The sequence below is a fragment of the Salvelinus fontinalis genome, chromosome 1, assembly GCF_029448725.1.
Source record: "Salvelinus fontinalis isolate EN_2023a chromosome 1, ASM2944872v1, whole genome shotgun sequence".
Lineage (NCBI taxonomy): Eukaryota > Metazoa > Chordata > Actinopteri > Salmoniformes > Salmonidae > Salvelinus > Salvelinus fontinalis.
Genome location: NC_074665.1, coordinates 15,808,060 through 15,833,269, shown reverse-complemented (window position 1 = coordinate 15,833,269; position 25,210 = coordinate 15,808,060). Strand labels below are relative to the sequence as shown.

Here is a 25,210-nt window from a genome sequence, read left to right as displayed (position 1 = left end):
CGATCCAGCAACCTTTCGGTTCTGGCCCAACACTCCTCACCAGGCTACACTGGGAAATACACAATTTAGGCTTTAACCATACAGTGTTAAAACAACAGCCCAAAATGAGTTACTGTAACACTATAGGTGTTCATTTCCTAACACTGAGAATGTGCAACAGTGTAAGTACTAAGCAAAGTGTTCATTTAACACTGAAACGTTTGGATACTATAGACCATGTTGATTCAACATTAAAGAATTTGCTATGCATTGAAAGTGTTACCACATACATTGCAAAAGCAAACATATAGAAATGTATCAAATCAGTAATGACACAGATAGATAATAATGAAAACAACACTCACTGAGTAATACTATTAACAGGAAATACTGTTATAACGAACGAGGACAATAATTAAATAACGATAAAGATCTCTCTCTCTCTCTCTCACTCTCTCTCTGTCTCTCTCTCTCTCTCTCTCTCTCTCTCTCTCTCTCTCTCTCTCTCTCTCTCTCTCTCTCTCTCTCTCTCTCTCTCTCTCTCTCTCTCTCTCTCTCTCTCTCTCTCTCAAGCCAGCTCCTCCCCTTACCATGAGGGCTGGGTACCACAGTCTCTCATCTACCTTTGCCCGCGTGTGTTCGTTTATGGAGCACCGCACGTGCCCGCGCATCATTTTCTGACGCCACTAATCTGGAAGCTCTCTCCTTGGGCTCGTGGCATCGCCTGGTGCCCGCGTGCCAGAAGACTACTGTTTTCAACTCGGGATAAGACATTTAAGTCTATATCGACGATTATACTAACTTTTAAATGGTGTGTGAAAGTTATAGCATATCGACGTTTTTGGGGACTCGATGGCATCAGTCGGTTGCTTCGTTTTACATTAGGATAACCGTATTTTGATTTAGTCCATGTTCTTCTCGAGAACGGTAAGTAGCCTTCACTCTAGGGTTCTCTGTATTGAATGTAGGCTAAGTTTAACCTGCTGTTGTTGTTTTTTCAAAGCTACAGTGCAGCCTGTGCATGTGTTGTGAACTGCGTCAGTGTGTTGTTTGACAGGATGTGTGAGTGGGCACGGAGCTGCGCTGATAAAGGGGATGGGGGGGAAACTGAGTTGATTTGCCTCAGTGTGCTGATGGCTCAAGCTTCATCGTATTACAGGGATGGATGTGTGAAGTATTAGTGGTTATATTGTTGAAGATGTTATCAGACATTCTAGTAGATGATGAGGGGTTCCTAAAGTTTTCATGAAATGTGGTGTGTAGCAGCGGTATGTGCGCGTGAGATGCGCGACAGCGCGCGGAACGTACTGTAGGCCTATCCTACCGCTGAACAGTGAATATGAGCGAAGTACGCCCCCTTGCCGGTGAACGCCCAGTCCGGATGCGGTCCCCTGCTCTCCTGTCCATCACTCTGTCTATGCCAGTTAAAACACCCCGACGGAGTTTTCCCATTCATAGTTATAGAGTAAAGCAGAGGTTTTTAAACTAGGTTATTCCTTTGAACTCTAACTCAGTTTAACTGTCCCTCTTTCCAGGATAACGAGGAGGAAGACACTTCGACCATGGTTGTGTTGACACAGAATGACTGAAACTATATTTTCAAAGAGCAACCGATGCGAGGGACAACGCGAGGGACGAGTACATTTATGGATGGTCTTGGTAGGGCACATTGGAACTCTATTACTGTGTGAATAGCCTACAATTGACTTTTGCTTCCAGGACTCTACCTTTCGTTCTACCTTTGGGTCTGGGGGCTGTGGTTCTGTCTCTCTGGGATTGTAGTTTTGAGGGAGAGTGTGGTGGCATGTCTTGGATATAGACCTTGCTATGAGTCTGGCGTGGAAAATACCTCGTGGAAGGTGTGCAGCGGGCTACAGACTGGAAAGACTCGACATCGGCAACTGATAGGCTACCCCCGTTTTTACCGAGCGTAATGCACCTGGCATGAAGACAGAGAATGGATATTATTTGGGAACTATTTATTATTCTTCACGCCAATTTCATCATCTGTGTATCAGGTAAGTTTTCAGTCATTGATATTGGTGGGTCCGGTGTGAGACGGACAAAAGGGCAGGTGCATGAGCACGCAGGGAGGAAAATTGGTAACGAAGTTGTAAAATGTTGCAGAAAACGTTGGAATTAATGAAAACCTTGTAATGAATGATGACCGCCGCTGAAAGTCGGTTCAGTTTATAGGCCAATTGATATAGAATTAATTGATAGGAAACATTTGAGAACGAAGACATTTACAGATCAGAATCTGCCTGAAACTCGGATCTCACTTAGTTGTGGATGTCACTGGGAACAGATATAATAGGGCAGCCTATAAGATTGTACCCCAAATTATGTTTTTGCTGTATTTCATTATGTTCAGGATTGAATTATGCAAGTGTTATCAACTGATATCAATTATGTCAACTGAACGAATGATTACACGAGGAGAGAGGTCGTGTGAGAATGATTTCGTTGAATGGGAAACAATTAATCAATATTATAATTCATTCGACCGATATCTTTATTAGGGTTAGACTCAGGCTTAAGTTTTCTCAATTTTTGCGTCAGGTGAAATCGAGGTTTATTTCGTTAAATTGTGAATGCAAAGTTTGAGGAAAATATCCTTGAACAGTATTACCACTACTGTTGAACTCTTAGGACGAGACAGTTATCCAGTGCTGCACGTGCATGAATAACCACCGTACTGATACAGGTTTCAGTGGAGTGGGCTAAATGGGAACGCATGCACTGGTCGTGGCGCGATGACTGTTCCAGGACTATTAGCCTACAGCTATTAGACTGTTCATGTGAGTGGATAGGTGCTGCGTAGTAGATAGGAACAGTATTGACTTATCTTTATTATGTCAGGCTTGGAGCTCAAATATCAAATGAGTTCGATCGAATGGGGTAATACTTGTGCGCGTCGGTGAGAGCTGTTTGGGTTGAAGCGCCGCTGGGCTGTACCATCATGCGTACCCCCGTTGACTATTAAGTCAAATGCGTTAGTTAGATCCATCATCACTGCAATGCGAGTCCACCTGCCAACAATTTCTTATACCACTATTGGAGACGAATGTAAAATTGTTTGCAGGGAATCTTTGCGTACAGTAGAGGCAAATAGACCAGACTACCCGCCTGCTCTGATATCAAACTCCGATGATACTCGTACAACCTAATATTGAAGCAGGTACCCGTCAAGGGCTGAGTGCTGTACTTGAGAGGCATGTGCCCAATCATTCCCTGTGACGACCAGGGGTGTGCGCAAAACCTCCCTCCTTCCCCTCCTCTCGCTCAGATCTGTGAGCACATGTACTACGCACGACTGTCTTTTGGAATTTCCACATCTCCCCTCGAGCCTGACTGCAAATTATGATTATAGGCTAGTTATAAACGACCACTCACGCACGTCCATCCCCTCCTTCCCCTTCCCATCCCCTTTATCTGTTTCCCCAATTTTTTTTAGGAGAGATAATTTGCTGCGCCTCTTGGGTCGGTAGTGAATGGACGTTATGCCATTACACACGTTATTACAGACTTGCCAGTGTTGCTTTATGTATTACATATTTATGTCTACATATTGTAAAATATATAGACTAGCTGCCAATCCTTATGCACATATAATCCCTCCCCCTCTTTCGCACAGGCCTGCTATTTCCATGGTAACTCAAGTTTGATACCAGCGGGAATGTGGTTGAGGGGAGTAGCCTACAGAATATTGTAGACTGGAAAGGTTACCTTTAAACATCCTCAGAATGCTCTTTTCCGCAAAAGGTCATTGAAGACACACCATGATGATCCATTTAAAGACATGCTCTTGAACCTAGGCAACAAGTATTTTTTTAAACTTCCCACTTTGGGCTGGATGTGTCAATGTGTAGTTAATACATGTATAATCTATTTACAGAATTACTGTTTTACCTCAATTAGCCACAAAATACCTAGTTTGAAAGCAACTGTTTTTGCTCGAGAGTACTACTTTCAAAACTACTGTTTAAAAGTATACAAAAGTACCAGAGAATGTCTTCAATTATGTAAAAGGTTAAAGGTTTGAAAAAGTACAGCATTACATGGCTTAATCTCCTAAAATGATACAATAGGCACAACAGAACGTAGCGCGTAGAAATCGTCTGTCCTCGGCTTGCACCACTCACTACTGGATTTCATACTGCCACAGGAAGCAACTTCATCAAAACAACTGTTCTTCAGGAGCTTCATGAAATGGGTTTCCATGGCTGAGCTGCCGCACACAAGCCTAAGATCACCATGCGCAATGCCAAGCATCAGCTGGAGTGGTGTAAAGCCTGCCGCCAATGGACTGAGGAGCAGTGGAAACGTGTTCTCAGGAGTGATGAATCACGCTTCACCACCTGACAGTCCGACAGACAAATCTGGGTTTGGAGGATGCCAGGAGAATGCTACCTACCTGCCCGAAAGCATAGTGCCAACTGTAAAGTTCGGTGGAGGATGAATAATGGTCTGGGGCTGTTTTTAATGGTTCGGGCTAGGCTCCTTAGTTCCAGTGAAGGGAAATCTTAACGCTACAGCATACAATGACATTCTAGAGGATTCTGTGCTTCCAACGCTTTGGTAACAGTCTGCGGAAGGCCCTTTCCTGTTTTTCCATGACAATGCCCCCGTGCACACAATGAGGTCCATACATACATGGTTTGTCGAGATCGGTGGGAAGAACTTGACTGGCCTGCACTGACCCTGACCTCTAACCAATTAAACACCTTTTGGATGAATTGGAACGCAGACTGCAACCCAGAATCAGTCCCCGACCTCACTAATGCTCTTGAGGCTGATTTGAAGCAAGTACCTGCAGCAATGCAGTAATGTTCCAATATTTAGTGGAAAGGCTTTCCAGAGGAGTGGAGGCTGTTACAGCAGCAAAGGGGGGACCAACTCCATATTAATTACCATGATTTTGGAATGAGATGTTCAACTAGTAGGTGTCCACATACTGTCCACATCTCTCTCTCTCTCGCTCTCGCTCTCGCTCTCGCTCTCTCTCTCTCTCTCTCTCTCTCTCTCTCTCTCTCTCGCTCTCGCTCTCTCTATCTCGGGAGATGTAGGGATTTGGAGTTGGCTGGTTGACATTTACATTAACACCAGTTTGACTGAAGCATCACCTCCTAATATTGCACAGGTGTCTGGAATCAAACGGTTCTCCGCTCTTCTAATTCCCCCAGCCCCATCCATTCTTCCCTAAAAGGACTAGGCTTATATTGGCATTTATTAGTCTCAAGGATGTTGTAAAAGGTTCCTCTATTATTCAATCCCCTTATAGCAGACTGGGTCATGAACCCGGGTTGCTAACGCGACTCAAGGTTGCATTAGCCCACTGAGTTAAAGCCGTTTTCGCTGTGAGGTCTCATACAAGCTTACTCGTTACATGATCGTAGTTTCCTGAAGCACATCTGTTACACGCTAACATTTAACATCATCCAAGCTTCCACTTGACGGAACTCCAAGTGGGAATGTTGCCATTTCCAATGCAATCCTTGACTTCTTTGTTTTCCTGCCTGTCTTGAGTTTAACAGACACCAGATACAGTCCATCCATCATCAGTAGGCCTATAGCCTCTAACGGAGGGGGATGAACACACCCTTGGGTCAATACAGTGATCCAAGACATCCTCTGAATATAATACCTACATCAAAACATGTTAGATGTACTGTAGAAAATCTCTCTCTCCTGAGTCTGGATTGGAAAAGAATAGAGCATTACCCATGTGCACATGTATTCATCAAGTAATTACATGGGGGTCAAAGCAGACAATTATATGTGTTTGAAAACTCAGTAATGTTGGTAGTTAAGTCCGTTAACTCTGTGTAAGTAGAAATGTCCAACTTGGGCCTCCTAATTATTCCAGTCTCCCAATTGGTTTCTTTAACCCGTCTCCCCTGCAACCCTGCTTACTTGAATAATGTGCTCTTAGTCAATGTACCTTGTAGATTGCTTGAAGCTCTAAATGGGCAAATTACAGACAATTGCTGACCACACAACCTGCCCATTCCCTATGTAATTGCATGGGGCAATGGGCCTGACAAACACACAAGACTTCTAAAACAATCCATCTCTCTAAACCAAATTATTTCCATGTTCCATAAGGTTACAGTCTATATAACTTCAACAGATAAATACTATTTCATACCATCCCCCTGTACAGTAGTAGTAACTGCCTATCATACTCATATCCACATTCCCCGTGGTTGGAGAGGATAGAGAGGAACAGTTAAAACCCATTCACTTCAATTAAAACCCATTCACTTCAATTAAAACCCATTCACTTCAATTAGTTACTGACTGAGAACTGTGATACTAATGACAGTCGAATGCTGCTGTTTTACTACTCCGGCTAAAGAGCGTCTCTCATTCGTTTAGAGGAGAGGCATTTACTCTACCATTAAAAATCAGAGCAGGCAGCATTCATGCATTCTCCAGCACAGCGGCTAAAACGGCACTAATTCACCGGCTTTAATTCAAAAGTTCAACATGGGACCCCTTCACTTTCATGTTGGAGGCTCATTTGGGTGACTGCAGGAGGCCTAAATTTCTCTTGCTCGCTCTATCGCTTCCTCCCACTCCCTCCCTCTCTCTGAAGTAGGCACAATACCTTTGTGAAAGGTACATCTAATATTTTTATTAATTTGCATGATTTTATTCGTGTCTGTAGCGTGGTAGAATGTATTTAAGTGTTGTGAAAGCGGTTAAGCAAGTGTTTAATTTGTATTTTATGTCCCTGAAGCAATACTCTGTGTATTGCTTTCGTTTTTTTTCTTCTCCAAAGTGAGTTCATAAAATAATTACTGCGCTTGCTGCTTATTTATCGTGTTTGTTCTTCACTTCGCTGGAAAACAATTCTGTTTGTTTCTCACAGATTTCTGATTTCCTTACGAACCTATTCTATGAATATTACAGTGTTCCAGATGAACGTATGAATGTATCCATATATATAATTCCAACTGTCAACTATCTTCAACCACCTCAACTTCTCAAACGAAGACCGAAGAGAAAAGACTACTAGACAATAAACCGTTAAAAAATAATAATACCCTTTTAACACACAGACTGGTTTTCCTCTGAGAGAACACAGGAACCGGAGTGTCCCTCAGTGTATCCAGTCATATGGGACTGAAGCGTCTCCATGCCGCTGAGGTCGGCAGTCATCCTGTCCTCCCTGACTGTGTGTCTCAAACTTACAGCCGTACGGGTCCCTACTCCTGTCCTTGTCCCTAACCGCCTCTGCCTGTCTGGACCGCATGGCCACTGTGTGTGTGTGTGTGTGTGTGTGTGTGTGTGTGTGTGTGTGTGTGTGTGTGTGTGTGTGTGTGTGTGTGTGTGTGTGTGTGTGTGTGTGTGTGTGTGTGTGTGTGTGTGTGTGTGTGTGTGTGTGTGTGTGTGTGTGTGTGTGTGTGAGCGAGAGAGAGAGAGAGACAGACAGAGAGACAGAGAGAGAGTGTGTTTTTTTGGCATCGTGTGTGTGTGCCACTCAGATCACCCTCTCTGTCAAGTCTATCAGCCTGTCAGAATGACACGACCTCCACACAGCTGTAATTTACTAGAGGGAGCTGTTTGTTTGTGTATGTGACTGGAGCAGAGCGTGGTTTAACTGCCAAAACAGCACAGGGCCTCACCATGGTACCACATTGCAGGGTAGAATGAGTAATGCGTAAGCACATAAGCAAGCACTGATTGCCACCGTATAATAATTGCGAGCACACACACGCACACGCACAGACACAGACATACACACACACACACACACACATACATACACACATACGGCACTCCCCACAATGTCCCAGTTCGCCTCCACAGCCCTGTCAGGAACGCAAACTCTCCAGTCACTAATCTGATAATCCTGTGCAGATGTGTGTCCAGTAATGGGGATATAAGGCAGGGTGTACTTTACTGTCTGTGTGGGAGGGTGTGAGAGAGACAGAGCGATCCAGACAGTATTCAGCATACTGTACTATCCTCTTTCAATATCCTGATGCGGTTGTTCTTGTTTACCCTTTATGTTTACACTTCTTCGGTGATAATTGGTGATCATGCCTGTAACACAAAAACACAATTAGCACACTATGCAGTCTCTTGACACAACCAGGTGTGCACTGGCACTAAGCATTATATCACAATAATATAGGAAAGAGGAGCCAACTGCAGAATGTTACAGAATACTTATTGCTCCCATCTGCCACATGCAATTATGATAGCTTTTTGTACAAAGTACTCCAACCTACAGAATAAACCAAAAGACCTCTTCAACTACAATAACATTCTGAGTAACGGTTACAGATTTGTTTCTCTTCGTGCTATGATTTTGATATGTTGTTGTTTATGTACCTTAGTTGAATGCACTGACTGTTAGTCCCTCTGGATAAGAGTGTCTGCTGAATGACCAAAATGTAAAAGTAAAAACAAACACTTGCAAAGCATGCTGGGTATTACTCGAATGAGCAGATCCAAATCAGAACGAATCATAGACGTCTAGGTTGTTTCACAAGTTTGAACATCACATGACAGTAGAGCACATTGGAGCACAGTATAGTACGGTACGGTACAGGGCAGTCACGTTTTATTCAGTAGAGTACAGTGGAGTATAGTACGGTGCAGGACAGTAGAGATTAATTCAGAGTCTAATTCAGTAGAGTACAGTGCGGTACAGTACAGTATAATTTAATTCAGTAGAGTACTATAGAGTACAGTACAGTACAGTTTAATTCAGTAGAGTACTGTAGAGTACAGTACACTACAGTTTAATTCAGTAGAGTACATCACATTACAATACAGTACCCAGTACAGTAAATTAAAGTACAGTACAGTACAGTAGAGTTTAATTCAGTAGAGTACAGCAGAGTACAGTACAGTTTAGTTCAGTAGTGTTGAGTACATTAGAGTACTGTATTGTACTCTACTGTATTGTACTGTACTATACTCTACTTTTCTTTATTGTACTGTGTACTGTAATGTACTGTACTCTGCTGTGCTTTACTGTACTGTAACTGTGCTGTCCAAACTTGTGAAACATAGATGTCTATGATTGGTTAATCAAAGCTGGTCCGGACTGCACAAAAGAAATATGAAAAAATGAAGGCCATTGTAAAATGCTTAGTGGGAAGCATAAGCCTATACTCATTCACTATAGTAGTTCCCACAAATCTAAAAGCAGGATCAGTGGAATTCTGGGGCTAGTATAAGGAGATTCCACTATATTGCTTAGGCTACCAGTCATGATGTTTCACGGTCGTGGCTGCCATCCCATTTTTGACACTTTTTATGGTCACTGAATGTCACATATATACATGTACCATCATTTGTTTCAGAATAGCAAAGCAGGTAGTACCTATGTGTAGAAAAACACAGTTTTTAAAAATTCTGCATATTTGATTGTTTTTGCTGTATTTTTGGAGTCAGTGAGTTTTCTCTTCAGATCCACTTTTGGATCCAGGTAAACCCATTAAGAAGTGCAGTCAATGTAGACCCATTAAGAAGTGTAATCCAGGTAGACCCATTAAGAAGTGTAATCCAGGTAGACCCATTAAGAAGTGTAATCCAGGTAGACCCATTAAGAAGTGTAATCCAGGTAGACCCATTAAGAAGTGTAATCCAGGTAGACCCATTAAGAAGTGTAATCCAGGTAGACTAATTAAGAAGTGTAATCCCGGTAGACCCATTAATAAGAAGTGTAATCCAGGTAGACCCATTAAGAAGTGTAATCCAGGTAGACCCATTAATAAGAAGTGTAATCCAGGTAGACTAATTAAGAAGTGTAATCCAGGTAGACCCATTAATAAGAAGTGTAATCCAGGTAGACCCATTAAGAAGTGTAATCCAGGTAGACCCATTAATAAGAAGTGTAATCCAGGTAGACTAATTAAGAAGTGTAATCCAGGTAGACCCATTAATAAGAAGTGTAATCCAGGTAGACTAATTAAGAAGTGTAGATGTTCTGAATCTTGCCACTGGACTAGAAGTACCACCTTTGTGGTTTTCAAACCCAATCGTTACCACAATAGAGGAAATCAAAGACGTTCATTTTAGCGGTCATTTTTATATCTCAATTGCTGATGGATGGAAGGACGCTAGCCTTTCCAAACCCTTTAAAAGTTCATCCTTTCTCTGCTAAGTGATGCAAAACAATAGGAAGAAAAAGTTTCTTTAATTTCTCTGTTAAAAACAGCAACACTTTTGATGGAGATGGAGAAATGGAGAGATGTAGCTGATCCTCTATTTATCTCCTAGAACCCTCAAACTCAACTCTGGACCTCGAAGCCAGTTCCACTGCATTTTCTTTCATTCTTCCCCTTTAATCAGGGACTGATTTAGACCAGGGACACCAGGTGTGTGCAATTAATTATTAAGTAGAACAGGAAACCAGCAGGCTCAACTCTTACGTAGAGTAAGAGTTGAGTACCTCTGCCCTAGAGCTTTCTCTTCGACGATACCGCATATTGATATGAACCCAATTTTTCATGTCGTCGGCCCTGTTTTTTAACCGGCGACCCAGTGGTTTCTGGCCCACCTCTTTATCCCGACTCGCTAATCTATAGGCTACCTGGCTAAACATTCCTGGCCCGCTATCTGTGCTGTAGCAAAGCGCCCAATTCCCAGCTAGCCCATCGTATAGAGAATAACCTGTCTGTGGAGGCAGCCAAGGAAGATTGAGAAAGATTGAGGAGTGTTAGGAAGTCTCCCACGCGTAGCATATTGCTCGCTGCGTTTTGGTATAGGAAAGCAAATGCAGATGCTTTGGCTTGATTGAGAGTGTCCTCGAGGGGGTGGGCCCCTGACACACACACACAGTCACAGCTGGGGCCATTATAGGGCCCCACAAACAGGAGCGGTGTGAGTGATAATTGTCTCATAAGTCAATAAGCACAGCTGTCGAAAAGGTCAAGTTTCATTTATGGACGGACGCGTGTCGCTACTGTCTCACTCAGCTTACCCCCTATATCTCTCTCTCTGTCTTTTTCTCTTTCTGTCTCTTACCCTCTCTCTATCTCCTCTATCCTTCCCACACCCCTCTCTCTCTCTCTCTCTCTCTCTCTCTCTCTCTCTCTCTCTCTCTCTCTCTCTCTCTCTCTCTCTCTCTCTCTCTCTCTCTCTCTCTCTCTCTCTCTCTCTCTCTCTCTCTCTCTCTCTCTCTCTCTCTCTCTGTCTCTCTCTGTCTCTCTCTGTCTCTCTTTATCTCTCTCTGTTTCTTTCTGCATGGCTGAGCAGGTGGATTGCCACGGTGTCGTGATGAATATTAATGGCAGAGTTATTTGAAAAGTGTTTATTTACAGAGCCTCTTTGCATTTATAGGGGGTTGACAGGGACAGGCCAGGCTAGGCCAGGGTAGGCCGAGAGCACAGGGACAGGCCAGGCTGGGGTAGGCCGGAGGGACATGCTAGGCCAGGGTAGGCTGGAGGGATAGGCCGGGTTAGGCCGGACTCACAGGGACATGCCAGGCTGGGATAGACCGGAGGGACAGGCTAGGCCAAGGTAGGCCGGACTCACAGGGACAGGCCAGGCTGGGGTAGGCCGGAGGGACAGGCTAGGCCGGGGTAGGCCGGAGGGACAGGCTAGGCCAAGGTAGGCCGGACTCACAGGGACAGGCCAGGCTGGGGTAGGCCGGAGGGACAGGCTAGGCCGGGGTAGGCCGGAGGGACAGGCTAGGCCGGGGTAGGCCGGAGGGACAGGCTAGGCCGAGTTAGGCCGGACTCACAGGGACAGCCCAGGCTGGGGTAGACCGGAGGGACAGGCTAGGCCAAGGTAGGGCGGACTTACAGGGACAAGCTAGGCCTGGGCGATATGGCCAAAATATCATATCATGGTATTTTTTAAATGTTTGACGGTATGACGGTATTTGACTGTATTTTATGTTTTTGATTAATAAAAGTTCTAAATTTGCTTTATGAGTAGTGTGTGACCCTAGGGTGGCAACACATATATTGTAAATGATTTCAGTGTGTCTTTCTCCATTCTGATTGTTTTATACAGTTTAATTCAACTTCAACCTAAAATAATTTCCTGCAATTCCATCAATTTCTGCATTTCCTGCACTCATTTGAGATCATTAAAATCAAAACACTTGGGTGAACTTTTGGAATCATGGAAATAGAATGTTTATTATAATTCTATAGCTGGAATATAAATAATAGTGGGCACTTTGAATACAGTGTTGTTTGACACGACAACGAATGAAAATGCCATGGACGAGTTATTGTGACAGGGTAGGAACCAAAGTGATGTTCGGTGCTTCATAGGGGACCCTATAATCTTTGGCTACATTAAATGTTTATTCATTTAGCCAACATATTCCTGCTTCACCTATTCCCCTTTGATTTAGAAGATGCTGTTGCACAAACAACATGCTGATTTAAGCCTCCACCCGTACTGGTATCAGGCTGTATTAGCTAGCTACGTTTGCTCTGACTCAGTACTTTTATTAGCTATCCAGCTAACTAGCGATTAGCATTAGTGGCTAACATGATTTAGCTTAACTTGTTAAGAAAATACAAACTAGCTGTTTGCAGATGTAAGAAACACAAACTAATATTGTAATTATAGAACTCTTGTGGTTTTATATTACGATCAAATTGGAACCAACGTGTCCAAATTGGAACCAATTGGAATCAATGTGCTACATTGACCATGCAGACTGAACGAAAGTGTCTCGTGGTCAAGCAACAACAAATACGCTCCTTGAGTAACAGAGGGTGGAACTATGTCTGTGTGGAAGTGGCATGGAGAGAGAAAGAGAGCCGAGAGGGATGACTCAAGTAGCGGAGTAAACTATGAAAGTGGACGTTACACACGGCGTATCACATTTAACAAACCAAACATTAAATACTGTTATAGAAGTTAAAGTAAAAACCCAAACCGGTTCGTGCATAAATACCGGTATATAGTAAAATAGGTATACCACCCAGCCCTAGGACAAGCCAGGCTGGGGTTGGCCGGATGCACAGGGTTCCTGAGTATGAGAGAATAGTTGGTTTTTGTGTGTCTTTTTTTATTTAATTTGTATTTATTTTTTATTAACAAAAAATCTATACAGAAAGTACATAAGGGAACACAAGTATATATAGATTATATATAATGGACAATCGAGCTATATAGATTATATTTAATGGACAATTGAGCTAGGAGGTACAATATCACATTACAATTACACAAGGACCTTAAGGAACATACATACACTTACAATTCTAACAGCTTTTTTGTTAGTAGAGTATTTAATAGTCTTAAAATACAGTTCAATTTCTTTTTGTAGGGTAAAAAAAAATGTTTTTTTGTTTGTAAATTTACATTAGTGTATATTAAATTTGGCCAAAAGAATAATGAAATTAATTACATAAAAAATGTTCAGCTTATTTTTATCGTATGTAAAGAATCCAAGCAGTACATCTCTCCACAATAGTGTAAAATCTTCATAAATGTGTTCAATTATAAAACTACTGATGTCTTGCCACAGTTTTCTTACATGAATACAATGCCAAAAAAGATGCAACAATGTTTCTGGGTGGTCATTACAAAAGGAGCAATTTGAGTTGATGTATTCCTTAAACTTCTTCATATAGTGGTTGGCAGGATAGTATTTATGAATAATTTTAAAGTAAAGTTGGTTTTGTGTGTCAGCACTAGCAGTCCCTCGCTCTAGACGTCATCACACAACAGACGTCATCAAAGTGCGCTACAGAACGGTGTACTATCTTCACTCGGTTTGTTGTTTTTAATTAAATCATTTTTACTCATAGCTAAAGTATCTATTGCTACGGATTCCGTGACGCGGTAAGACTTTACTGCTGGGACTGCAAGTTTGTGTCCTGGATTCCTGTTAAGTAGCAGTTAGCTGCTAGCCATCATGAAAACGGAGCAGGCTAACACTAGCAGTGCTAGCTAACCAGTGTTTTATCCATGACTGGGCACAAATGCATCAGGTGTGAGAGGTTTTCCATACAATCACAAGATGAATATAAGCAGGAATTTGGAAAATGGACAGGGATTTGTCTGCCCTAAATGCAACCCCATCCAGCAGCTTAGGGATGAGATGCTCCTGCTTTCTAAGTAGACCTAGTGACTAGTGATGTGCCTTTCATTAATGTGATGACTGTTATTTATCAAATTCCCTACTATGATTAATTGTTACCAGATTAAATTAAACAATTAACTCATTAGGAATTTGGGGCACCTTGGAAGAAGTTGTTTAACAAGTTACCATCTCCCGAATTAAAGTTATATATCGATAACAGTCACTTATTAATCATTACCTCATATCAGTCTCATTGTGTACGTCGCAAACGTCTTGAATCTGCACAAACACCGAGTCGTACTGATCATTCCGTACCACACACATTTTTTTGATTATTTATTTACTAACAAACTAAATGATAACACAGGATACACACACACACACGGTATAGGTTATTGATTAGAAACTTAATACGATGAAAAAAGGTCCCTAGCGGACTAACACAATATGACACTTGTTACAAAGGAAGGAGAGTTAAAGAGAGAGAGAGGAAGCGAGAGAGAAAAAGACACTTGGATATATTTGGGAACTACGCTCACAGTAATCCTAATACCTTGCCTCGAACTGGCGCTCTTATGGGTAAGAAGTAATGCATGTATTTACAGTTTACATTTACATACATTTACATTTTAGTCATTTAGCAGACACTCTTATCCAGAGCGACTTACAGTAGAGTGCATACATTTTATTACATTTTATTATTTATTTATTTTTTTTTTTACATACTGAGACAAGGATATCCCTACCGGCCAAACTCTCCCTAACCCGGACGACGCTATGCCAATTGTGCGTCGCCCCACGGACCTTATATTTCACTTATAATTCACTGTATCACAATTCCAGTGGGTCATACACTAAATTGACTGTGCCTTTAAACAGCTTGGAAAATTCTAGAAAATTATGTCATGGCTTTTGAAGCTTCCGATAGGCTAATTGACATCATTTGAGTCAATTGGTGGAATCCCTGTGGATGTATTTCAAGGCATACCTTCAAACCCAGTGCTTCTTTGCTTGACATCATGGGAAAATCAAAAGAAATCAGCCAAGACCTCAGAAAAGAAATTGTAGACCTCCACAAGACTGGTTCATTCTTGGGAGCAATTTCCAAACGACTGAAGGTACCAAGTTCATCTGTACAAACAATAGTACGTAAGTATAAACACCATGGGACCATGCAGCCGTCATACCACTCAGGAAGGAGATGCGTTCTGTCTCCTAGAGATTTAGTTACTTTGGTGCGAAAAGTGCAAATCAATCCCAGAACAACAGCAAGGGACCCTGTGAAGATGCTGGAGGAAACAGGTACAAAAGTATCTATATCCACAGTAAAATGAGTCTTATATCGACATAACCTGAAAGGCTGCTCAGCAAGGAAGAAGCCACTGCTCCACAACCACCACAAAAAAGCCAGACTACGCTTTGCAACTGCACATGGGGACAAAGACCGTACTTTTTGGATAAATGTCCTTTGGTCTGATGAAACAAAAATAGAACTGTTTGGCCATAATGACCATTGTTCTGTTTGGAGGAAAAAGGGGGGGGGGGGGGCTTGCAAGCCGAAGCACACCATCCCAACCGTGAAACACGGGGGTGGCAGCATCATGTTGCGGGGGTGCTTTGCTGCAGGAGGGCCGGGTGCACTTCACAAAATAGATGTCATCATGATGAGGGAAAATTTTGTGGATATGTAGGCAGTATCTCAAGGCATCAGTCAGGAAGTTAAAGCTTGGTCGCAAATGGATCTTCCAAATGGACAATGACCCCAAGCATACTTCCAAAGTTTTGGCAACATGTCTTAAGGACAACAAAGTCAAGGTATTGGAGTGACCATCACAAAGCCCTGACCTCAATCCTATAGAAAAATTGTTTGCAGAACTGAAAAAGTGTGTGCGTGCAAGGAGGCCAACAAACCTGACTCAGTTACACCAGCTCTGTCAGGAGGAATGGGCCAAAATTCACCCAACTTATTGTGGGAAGCTTGTGGAAGGCTACCCGAAACATTTGACCCAAGTTAAATAATTTAAAGGCAAAGCTACCAAATACTAATTGAGTGTATCTAAACTTCTGACCCACTGGGAATGTGATGAAAGAAATAAAAGCTGAAATAAATCATTCTCTCTACTATTATTCTCACATTTCACATTCTTAAAATGAAGTGGTTATCCTAAATGACCTAAGACATGGACGTTTTACTGGGATTAAATGTCAGGAATTGTGAAAAACTGAGTTTATATGTATTTGGCAAAGGTGTATGTAAACTTCCGACTTCAACTGTACGTGTTGAAGGTCTTGGTCGTGTATCTCAGTTGGACCCAGGACTTCATGAAAAGGGTTCCACTTTGTGAATAGGAGTCCTACTTCGCCTTCTCCTTAGTGCGTACGTGTAAGGCTCTGATTGTCCACAAGAGGTCACAATATCCTTCGCCTCAGTTGTCTGTGTTTACTTTCATTCGTTCTGAGTTGTCTTCTGAGGACAGCTAATCAGGCGTGTCGATAATCCCCAGAGTTGTGATGAGAGCAGCGTGGTCGACGATGATATGAAGAGAATAACCGGATGGTGCTACTTAAATTAACTTTCTTAGATACAGTACTTACAACAGCTTTTCAACCGTAACATTGATTGTTATCAAGGCTACTTTGTCTTCTTCAACTCGTGTTGATTTCCAGGGTCGTGATCGATGGAGACAGAGCTGCAGCTTGAATCCTTCTCGTCTGGTATGTTAATTCTTAACTCAGTCTTTCATACACTTTGGTAAAAAGGGTTTCCGTCATACTGACACACTCTCTGAGCTCCCTCGGTCGTGGCTAGTTACATGGCAAAACATCAAAAACTATAATCTCGTTCGAAAACTAAAATCACATTCCTATATTTAAAAAAAAGTATTCTCTTCGTCCTTGATATTTCCTACACTGCGTAAAGGATGTAAACCTGATATAATATTGTAACTTGAAGAGCTTTCCCACTGTATATATCACTTTTATACCATTTTTAATGACATAACAAAACACGACATTCGTTTCCCATAGACCATCCATCATCATTCCCCACATTCGGATGTTGAAATATATTGTCCCAGTGTTCACTTTTGGACCTATAACAAAGGGATTCCATTCACCAATACTAGAGACCAAAAGGAGTCATCAGCTGCCTGAAATTTACGATTGAAGTGAGGTGTCATAAAACCCCCACACCAATCCCTGGCTCTGTAGATGCTGATCCATTGTAATCTGATCGTTGGATGCTCACAGGAGAGTCACACCAACCTTGCTGTAACCCAGGCAAACCGAATCTCAGTTTTAAATGCCTCATATAGCAAAGATGCCGATGAGTTGGGCGGCGTTGATCTGTCCAAATCCATCGGCCAGATATTAAGCTCAACTCCACGGCCCCTGGGAGACTGGACATTCGCAAGGCGGAGGAGATCGGGGAGGCAGTCTGGCCACCCTTCATCTATCCGAGAAGATCCGATCCAGCTATCAAACAGCTTTACCCCGCTTGAGACAGGCCTACCAGCCCTGGGAGTCGGCATGGATCCTGGTTTTATACCAACAGCCGGCAGCCGCCCAGTGGTACCCTCCCCCACTGCCACCGCAGTTCACGACCTCCATCATTGTGGGCAGCTCGATGGTGAGAGACTGTGTCTGATCCACTGTCACTCAGGAGCCCGTGTCCATGACATCAACTTCCTCCTGCCAACGGTTCTGGCTAACTACTCCGATACTGACACCAACGTCACTCATGTTTTAACAACCTTTGTTATTGTTTTAACCTCTCTGGGATAGGTGGGACGCTTGCTATTATCTGATGATAGCACAACAGTAAACAAAGTGAGTGTAGCATATTTCAACCCTGCAGGCGCAACACAAAACGCAGAAATAAAATATAAATCATGCCTTACCTTTGACGAGCTTCTTTTGTTGGCACTCCAATATGTCCCATAAAAATCACAAATGGTCCTTTTGTTCAATTAATTCCGTCCATATATATCCAAAATGTCAATTTATTTGGCGTGTTTGATCCAGAAAAAAACAGCTTCCAATTTGCGCAACGTCACTACAAAATATCTCAAAAGTTACATGTAAACTTTGCCAAAACATTTCAAACTACTTTTGTAATACAACTTTAGGTATTTTTAAACATTAATAATCGATCAAATTGAAGACGGGTCTATCTGTTTTCAATACAGGAGGACAACAAACTAACGCTACTTTTCTAGTCTTGCGCAACTCTCAAACAGTACACATATCGTTACACTGATTCAAGATGGCCGTATTTCTTCATTGCACAAAGGAATAACCTCAACCAATTTCCAAAGACTGGTGACATCCAGTGGAAGCGGTAGGAACTGCAAACAAGTCCCTTAGAAATCTAGTATCCCAATGAAATCTTATTGAACAGACAGTGACCTAAAAAAACATCTGAACGGTTAGTCCTCGGGGTTTTGCCTGCTACATAAGTTCTGTTATAATCACAGACATGATTCAAACAGTTTTAGAAACTTCAGATTGTTTTCTATCCAAATCTACTAATAATATGCATATCGTATATTCTGGGGATGAGTAGAAGGAAGTTGAAATTGGGTACGCTATTTATCCAAAAGTGAAAATGCTGCCCCCTATGCTTTTTTTTAAAACCCTCGCTAGCAAATGGAGGAGAATAATGATCTCTGGCCCACTCCCGTGCTACCGAAGGGGTGCGGAACTTTTCAGCCGACTCTTTACACGGAACGAGCACCTGAAGAAACTTTGCTTCTAGAGGAATGTCTCTTTTTGTGACAACTTTGATTTGCTGTGGGAGCAACCGGTACTTTTGAAAAGAGATGGGATTCATCCTAACTGCAGGGGTTCCAGGATTATTTCCAGCAACATCGCAAACTGTTTAAAAGACTGACAGACAGGATCTGGTAGTGCTCTAGTTCTCCCTGTCAGAATAAGCAACAGAGGACTTGAAAACCGTATCATCTCCTGTAGAAATGGTACTATGGTTATTGTGAGTAACCTAATGTATGTTCCTTTATCTCCGCCTTCTAGTGAGTTTATACAAACTGTTATCGCCTACCATTCGGATAGATTGGAGAATGTCAGAAAGCGTGGTTGTAACATAGCTCATTTGGTTGTTATTCCATTGGTTACCTCGCAGCAGATGTCCCAGGGGCAGAGTGGCCCACACTCATTGAATATGGCGCTTTTAAATGTTAGATCTATCTCAAGTAAAACCTTTCTTGTGAATGACCTCATTCCTGAGAGCAAAGTTGATTACATGTTTCTCACTGAAACATGGCTGTCATCATACTTTAGTGCTGCTCTTATTGAAGCCTCCCCTCTGGACTACAGCTTTTCATGCTTTATCAGAAAAGGGAAAAAGGGTGGGGCGACAGACTCTATTTTTACTAATGCTCTCAACTGTAATAATATTTTAGCGACTTTGGGTCTTTTGAGCATGTCATCCACCAGTGCTGGCCATAACCCTGTATAGGCCACCAAAGCACTGTCCCAGTTTCTTTACTGATTTATCTGAACTATTGTCAATTGTACTTGATAACTATGTTACAATTATTGTCTTGGGCGATTTTAATATTCATGTTGACAAAGAGACTGATATTAATTTTGACAAGAGACTGACTCCAAGACCATTGAATGTATTAATCTTTTGAGCTCTATGGACTTCATCCAACATGTTACTGGACCCACCCATAACCGCAACCATACTATGGACCTGGTTATTACCAAGAGCGTTTCTACTGGGCCCACCCATAACCGCAACCATACTATGGACCTGGTTATTACCAAGAGGGTTTCTACTGGGCCCACCCATAACCGCAACCATACTATGGACCTGGTTATTACCAAGAGCGTTTCTACTGGGCCCACCCATAACCGCGGCCATACTCTGGACCTGGTTATTACCAAGAGGGTTTCTACTGGGCCCACCCATAACCGCGGCCATACTCTGGACCTGGTTATTACCAAGAGGGTTTCTACTGGGCCCACCCATAACCGCGGCCATACTCTGGACCTGGTTATTACCAAGAGGGTTTCTATTGATATATCCTCTATTGTTGATGTTGCTTTCTCTGATCACCACTGTGTGTTTTACTATCTTGTTGCCCATAGCACAGGGTAATACTGAACGCATTATTAAGAAACGCTATCTTACCTCTGAAGTTGCTACAGATTTTATTGAGTGTATGAACAATACTCCACCACCTATTCTGCCTTCCTCTGGTGATGATTTAGTTGATAACTTTAACAGCAAATGAGAGGCAACCATTGATGCCATAGCTCCAGTAAAATGGAAAGAGGACACATCCAAATGGAGAGCCCCTAAGATGAGTGAGGAAACTAATCAATTAAAGAGAAATTGCAGAAAGGCAGAGCAGTATTGGAGAAAGTCAAAGTTGCAGGTCCATTATGATATTCTGAGAGAGCAACTTGGCATGTATAACAAAGCAATTACAAATGCCAGACGGGCTCATTTTTCTAACTTGATCACTATTAATCAGAGGAGTGCTCTTCTCCACCATTGATGGCCTGATAAATCCTTCCCCTGCAAACCTATGTGAACTTTCATCCACATCTAAATGTAATGAGTTTGCAGCATATTTCAGAGATAATATAACCAACATTAGGCTAGGTATCAGTCAATCAAGACCTGATGAGAAGTTTGATGATACACTATATATACAGAATTATGTGAACACCCCTTCAAATTGGTGGATTCGGCTATTTCAGCCACACCCGTTGCTGACAGGTGTAGAAAATTGCTCATACAGCCATGCAATCTCCATAGACGAACATTGGCAATGGAATGGCACTGTCATAGGATGCCACCTTTCCAACAAGTCAGTTTGTTATTGTGAAGTGGAAACGTCTAGGAGCAACAATGGCTCAGCCACGAAGAGGTAGGCCACACAAGCTCACAGAATGTGTTCACCGAGTGCTGAAGAGTGAAGCGATGTGGAAGAACTTGACTGGTCCGCACAGAGTCCTGACTTCAACCCCATCGAACAACTTTGGGATGAATTGGAAAGCTGACTTCGAGCCAGGCCTATTCGCCCGACCTCACTAATGCTCTTGTGGCTGAATGGAAGCAAGTCCCTGCAGCAATGTTCCAACATCTTGTGGAAATCCTTCCCAGAAGAGTGGAGACTGTTATAGCAGCAAAAGGGGGACCAATTCCATATTAATGCCCATGATTTTGGATTGAGATGTTTGACGAGCAGGTGTCCTAATACTTGTGTTTGTGTAGTGTATGTAACACGCAAAGGCAGTATGGATTTATTTTCCCTGGTTGACACAAACATGCTTATGAAGTGATATCACGACTTAGCCTTCTACCTGCCTTCTCAATCCAATCCCCACCACCTTCTTCAAAAAAGTGTTTAATTGCATATCTTAAGAAGTGCAAGCTATTGTTAATCACTCCCTGTTCACAGGCACTTTCCCCAATGTACTTAAAACTGCTATGGTGAAACCCCTTCTGAAGAAAAGGAATCTAGATTCTTCAGCAATTTTTCGGCCAATCTCCAACCTTTCATTCTTAAGCAAAATTCTGGAGAAATTGGTGTTCAAACAGCAAAAAAAATTTTAAGTACCAACTGCATTTTTGAAAAATTCCTATCTGGTTTTCGTGCCCACCACAGCACAGAGACAGCCTTAGTCAACGAGGTATATTATCTTAAAGCCAACACAGATCCCAAACAGCTCTCTGTCGTTGTACTCTTAGATTTAAGTGCTGCATTCGACACTGTTCACCATGAGGTCCATCTGGACAGGTTGGTTGTCCTCTCCAGTCCAGTTCTAAATTGGTTTAGGACCTATTTAAAAGGAGAACATACCTCAGAGAAAATACACATCACAGGTGGCGTTCCACAAAGTTCGATTTTGGGTCCAGTACTGTTCAGTTTATATACAGTATGTTACCTCTTGGCAGCGTTATCTGAAAGCACAACATTGATTTTTACTGCTACACAGACGATACGCTCCACGGATAAATTATTAGCCTGTATTAGTGATTTAAATACTTGGATGGCTCACAACTTCTTCCAGATAAATCAAGAAAAGACAGAGGTACTTATTGTTGAAGCCAAAGCAAAGACGAAGAATCTGGCCGCACATTTGAATTCACGGGCAATAAAGATAAAACACCATGTAAAAAAACCCTAGCTGTTTTAGATTCTGAACTAAGTTTTCGAATCACACAGTAATGTGACCAAAATATATTTTTACCACCTGAGGGACATTGCCAAGGTGCGGCCGTTTCTCTCTCAGGCTGATACAGAGAAACTCATCCATGCTTTTATTACAAACAGGCTTGACTACTGTAATGCTCTCCTGTCTGGTCTTCCCAAGAAAGCCATTGGTCAACTGCAATACATACAGAATGCTGCAGCACGGGTACTGACCAAGACCAGACGGAGAGCACACATTACACCGGTTTTAAGGTCTCTGTACTGTAAAACATACAGAATGCTGCAGGGTACTGACCAAGACCAGACGGAGAGCACATATTACACCGGTTTTAAGGTCTCTGTACTGTAAAACATACAGAATGCTGCAGGGTACTGACCAAGACCAGACGGAGAGCACACATTACACCGGTTTTAAGGTCTCTGTACTGTAAGACATACAGAATGCTGCAGGGTACTGACCAATACCAGACGGAGAGCACACATTACACCGGTTTTAAGGTCTCTGTACTGTAAAACATACAGAATGCTGCAGGGTACTGACCAAGACCAGACAGAGAGCACACATTACACCGGTTTTACGGTCTCTGCACTGGCTGCCTGTGAGTTTTAGAATGAATAAAAAAAATATTCTATTGGTTTTTAAATGAATTCACAATTGTGCACCCCGATACATGTCAGACGTGATTATAAGTTATGTACCCAGTAGGTCCCTCAGGTCCTCTGGCCTTTTAACTATCCCAAAGCCCGGGACCAAGAGGCCCGGGACCAAGAGGCATGGAGAGGCAGCCTTTAGTTACTATGCCCCCAGCCTCTGGAACAGCCAGAGAACCTGAGGGGGACCAAGAGGCATGGAGAGGCAGCCTTTAGTTACTATGCCCCCAGCCTCTGGAACAGCCAGATGAACCTGAGGGGGACCAAGAGGCATGGAGAGGCAGCCTTTAGTTACTATGCCCCCAGCCTCTGGAACAGCCAGATGAACCTGAGGGGGACCAAGAGGCATGGAGAGGCAGCCTTTAGTTACTATGCCCCCAGCCTCTGGAACAGCCAGAGAACCTGAGGGGAGCAGAAACAGTGGACATAGTTCATCTGAAAACACCTTTTAGCTTTGCTTTGTCTTCAGGTGCTTTTTAGTTGTTCAGTTTCTGTAAGTCTTTAGTTTTTTATCTTAGGTTTGTTGTGTAGTAAATATTTACGCTTTTATATCTTTGCTTCGTTTTTTTCCTGTAAAGCACATTGGATTGCATGTCTGAAATGTGGTATAAATAAAGCTTGATTTGATTTGATTAGGCCAGGCTGCCGTAGGCCAGACACACAGGAACTCCTGAGTATGGAAACCACTTAGCTAACGATGAAAGATATCTATCATTTTACCGTATGCATCCCTCCATCCCTTCCTCCCATCCCCTTCCTCCCATCCCTCCCTCCCCTCCCTCCCTCACATCCCTCCCTTCCTTCCTCCCTTCCCTCCCTCCCTCCCTCCGTCCCATCCCATCCCTCCCCCCTCTGTCCATCTGATCCTCTCCCTTTCTGAGTCCCGTCTGTATATCCTTTTATAGATTGGAGACATTTCCTTTTTGCTTATGTCAGTAAGTGTGTTTCTGGGCCATAGCCAAGCAGTGTAGGAAATGGAACAGAACTTTTCTGCTGTCCTCTCTCTCTCTGTCTCTCTCTCTCTCTCTCTCTCTCTCTCTCTCTCTCTCTCTCTCTCTCTCTCTCTCTCTCTCTCTCTCTCTCTCTCTCTCTCTCTCTCTCTCTCTCTCTCTCTCTCTCTCTCTCTCTCTCTCTCTCTCTCTCTATCCTCGCTCTCTATCCTCTTTCTATCCTCTCTCTGTCTCTTTATCATCTCTCTCTCTATCCTCGCTCTCTCTCTCTATCCTCTCTCGCTCTCTCGCTCTCTCTCTCTATCCTCTTTCTCTCTCGATCTGTCCTCTCTCTCTCTCTCTCTCTCTCTCGCCTCTCTCTCTCTCTGTCTCTCTATCCTCTCTCTCTCTGTCCTCTCTCGCTCTCTCCCTCTATCCTCTCTCTCTCTCTATCCTCGCTCTCGCTCTCGCTCTCGCTCTCGCTCTCGCTCTCGCTCTCTCTCTCTCTCTCATTTCAATTCAAGGGGCTTTATTGGCATGGGAAACATGTGTTAACATTGCCAAAGCAAGTGAGGTAGACAATACACAAAAGTGAAACAAACAATACAAATTAACATTAAACATTACACATACAGAAGTCGTCTCTCTGTCCTCTCTCTCTTCCTCTCTCTCTCTCTGTCCTCGCTCTCTGTCTCTATCTTCTCTCTCTCTCTGTCCTCTCTCTCTCTGCCTATCTCTCTCTGCCTATCTCTCTCTCTCTCTCTCTCTCTCTCTCTCTCTCTCTCTCTCTCTCTCTCTCTCTCTCTCTCTCTCTCTCTCTCAATTCAATTCAATTAAATTCAATTCAATTCAATTCAATTTATTGGCATGACGTAACAGTGTACATATTGCCAAAGCTTATTTACAATATAAAAATGAGAATCAAAATTGTCAATGGGACAACAGTAACAACAATAACCAAGTGTCAAAATAACCATATATTCAACAAAAACAATAAGCATACAGTAGAAGACATGTGCAGGTTGATTGGTCTGTCAGACACTGTCCCTCAACTTATGGCAGGCAGCAATGTAGTGCGCTGCCAACCCACAGCTCTCTGCGTCCTCCGACAACAGGACGGGTAGCCTACTCTCATCAGAGACCTCTTTGAAACCTTGAATAAGAGTTTCAAATTTGGGGAAAGGACACTCTAATTGTTTTATATTTTTTACATTTTGTCAGGAAATGCAGCTCCGTCTCAGGTTCTGCTGTGGTGCAGTGGTTGCACAGCCTTTCCTCTACAGAGAGCCAGATTTTCCTGTGCTCACTGAGCCTGTACTTTGTCAAGGTTTTTCTAAGGTTTTGATCAGTAACCATGATCAAATATTTAGCCACGGTGTACTGTCGATTTAGGGCCAGATAGCACCGCATTTTGCTTTGTGTTTGTGCTTGTGTTTCCC

The 25,210-nt window shown here is 42.7% G+C and overlaps 1 long non-coding RNA gene across 1 annotated transcript in view; it reads left to right on the top strand.

The window, feature by feature from the left end:
* The first annotated feature begins 580 nt into the window (after positions 1-580).
* Positions 581-25,210, top strand: part of LOC129820831 (uncharacterized) — a 34,612-nt gene continuing 9,982 nt past the window's right edge. The window contains exons 1-2 of the long non-coding RNA XR_008754248.1: positions 581-906; positions 1,515-1,997. This is a non-coding gene — a long non-coding RNA (uncharacterized LOC129820831). The remainder of the gene's footprint in view (positions 907-1,514; positions 1,998-25,210) is intronic.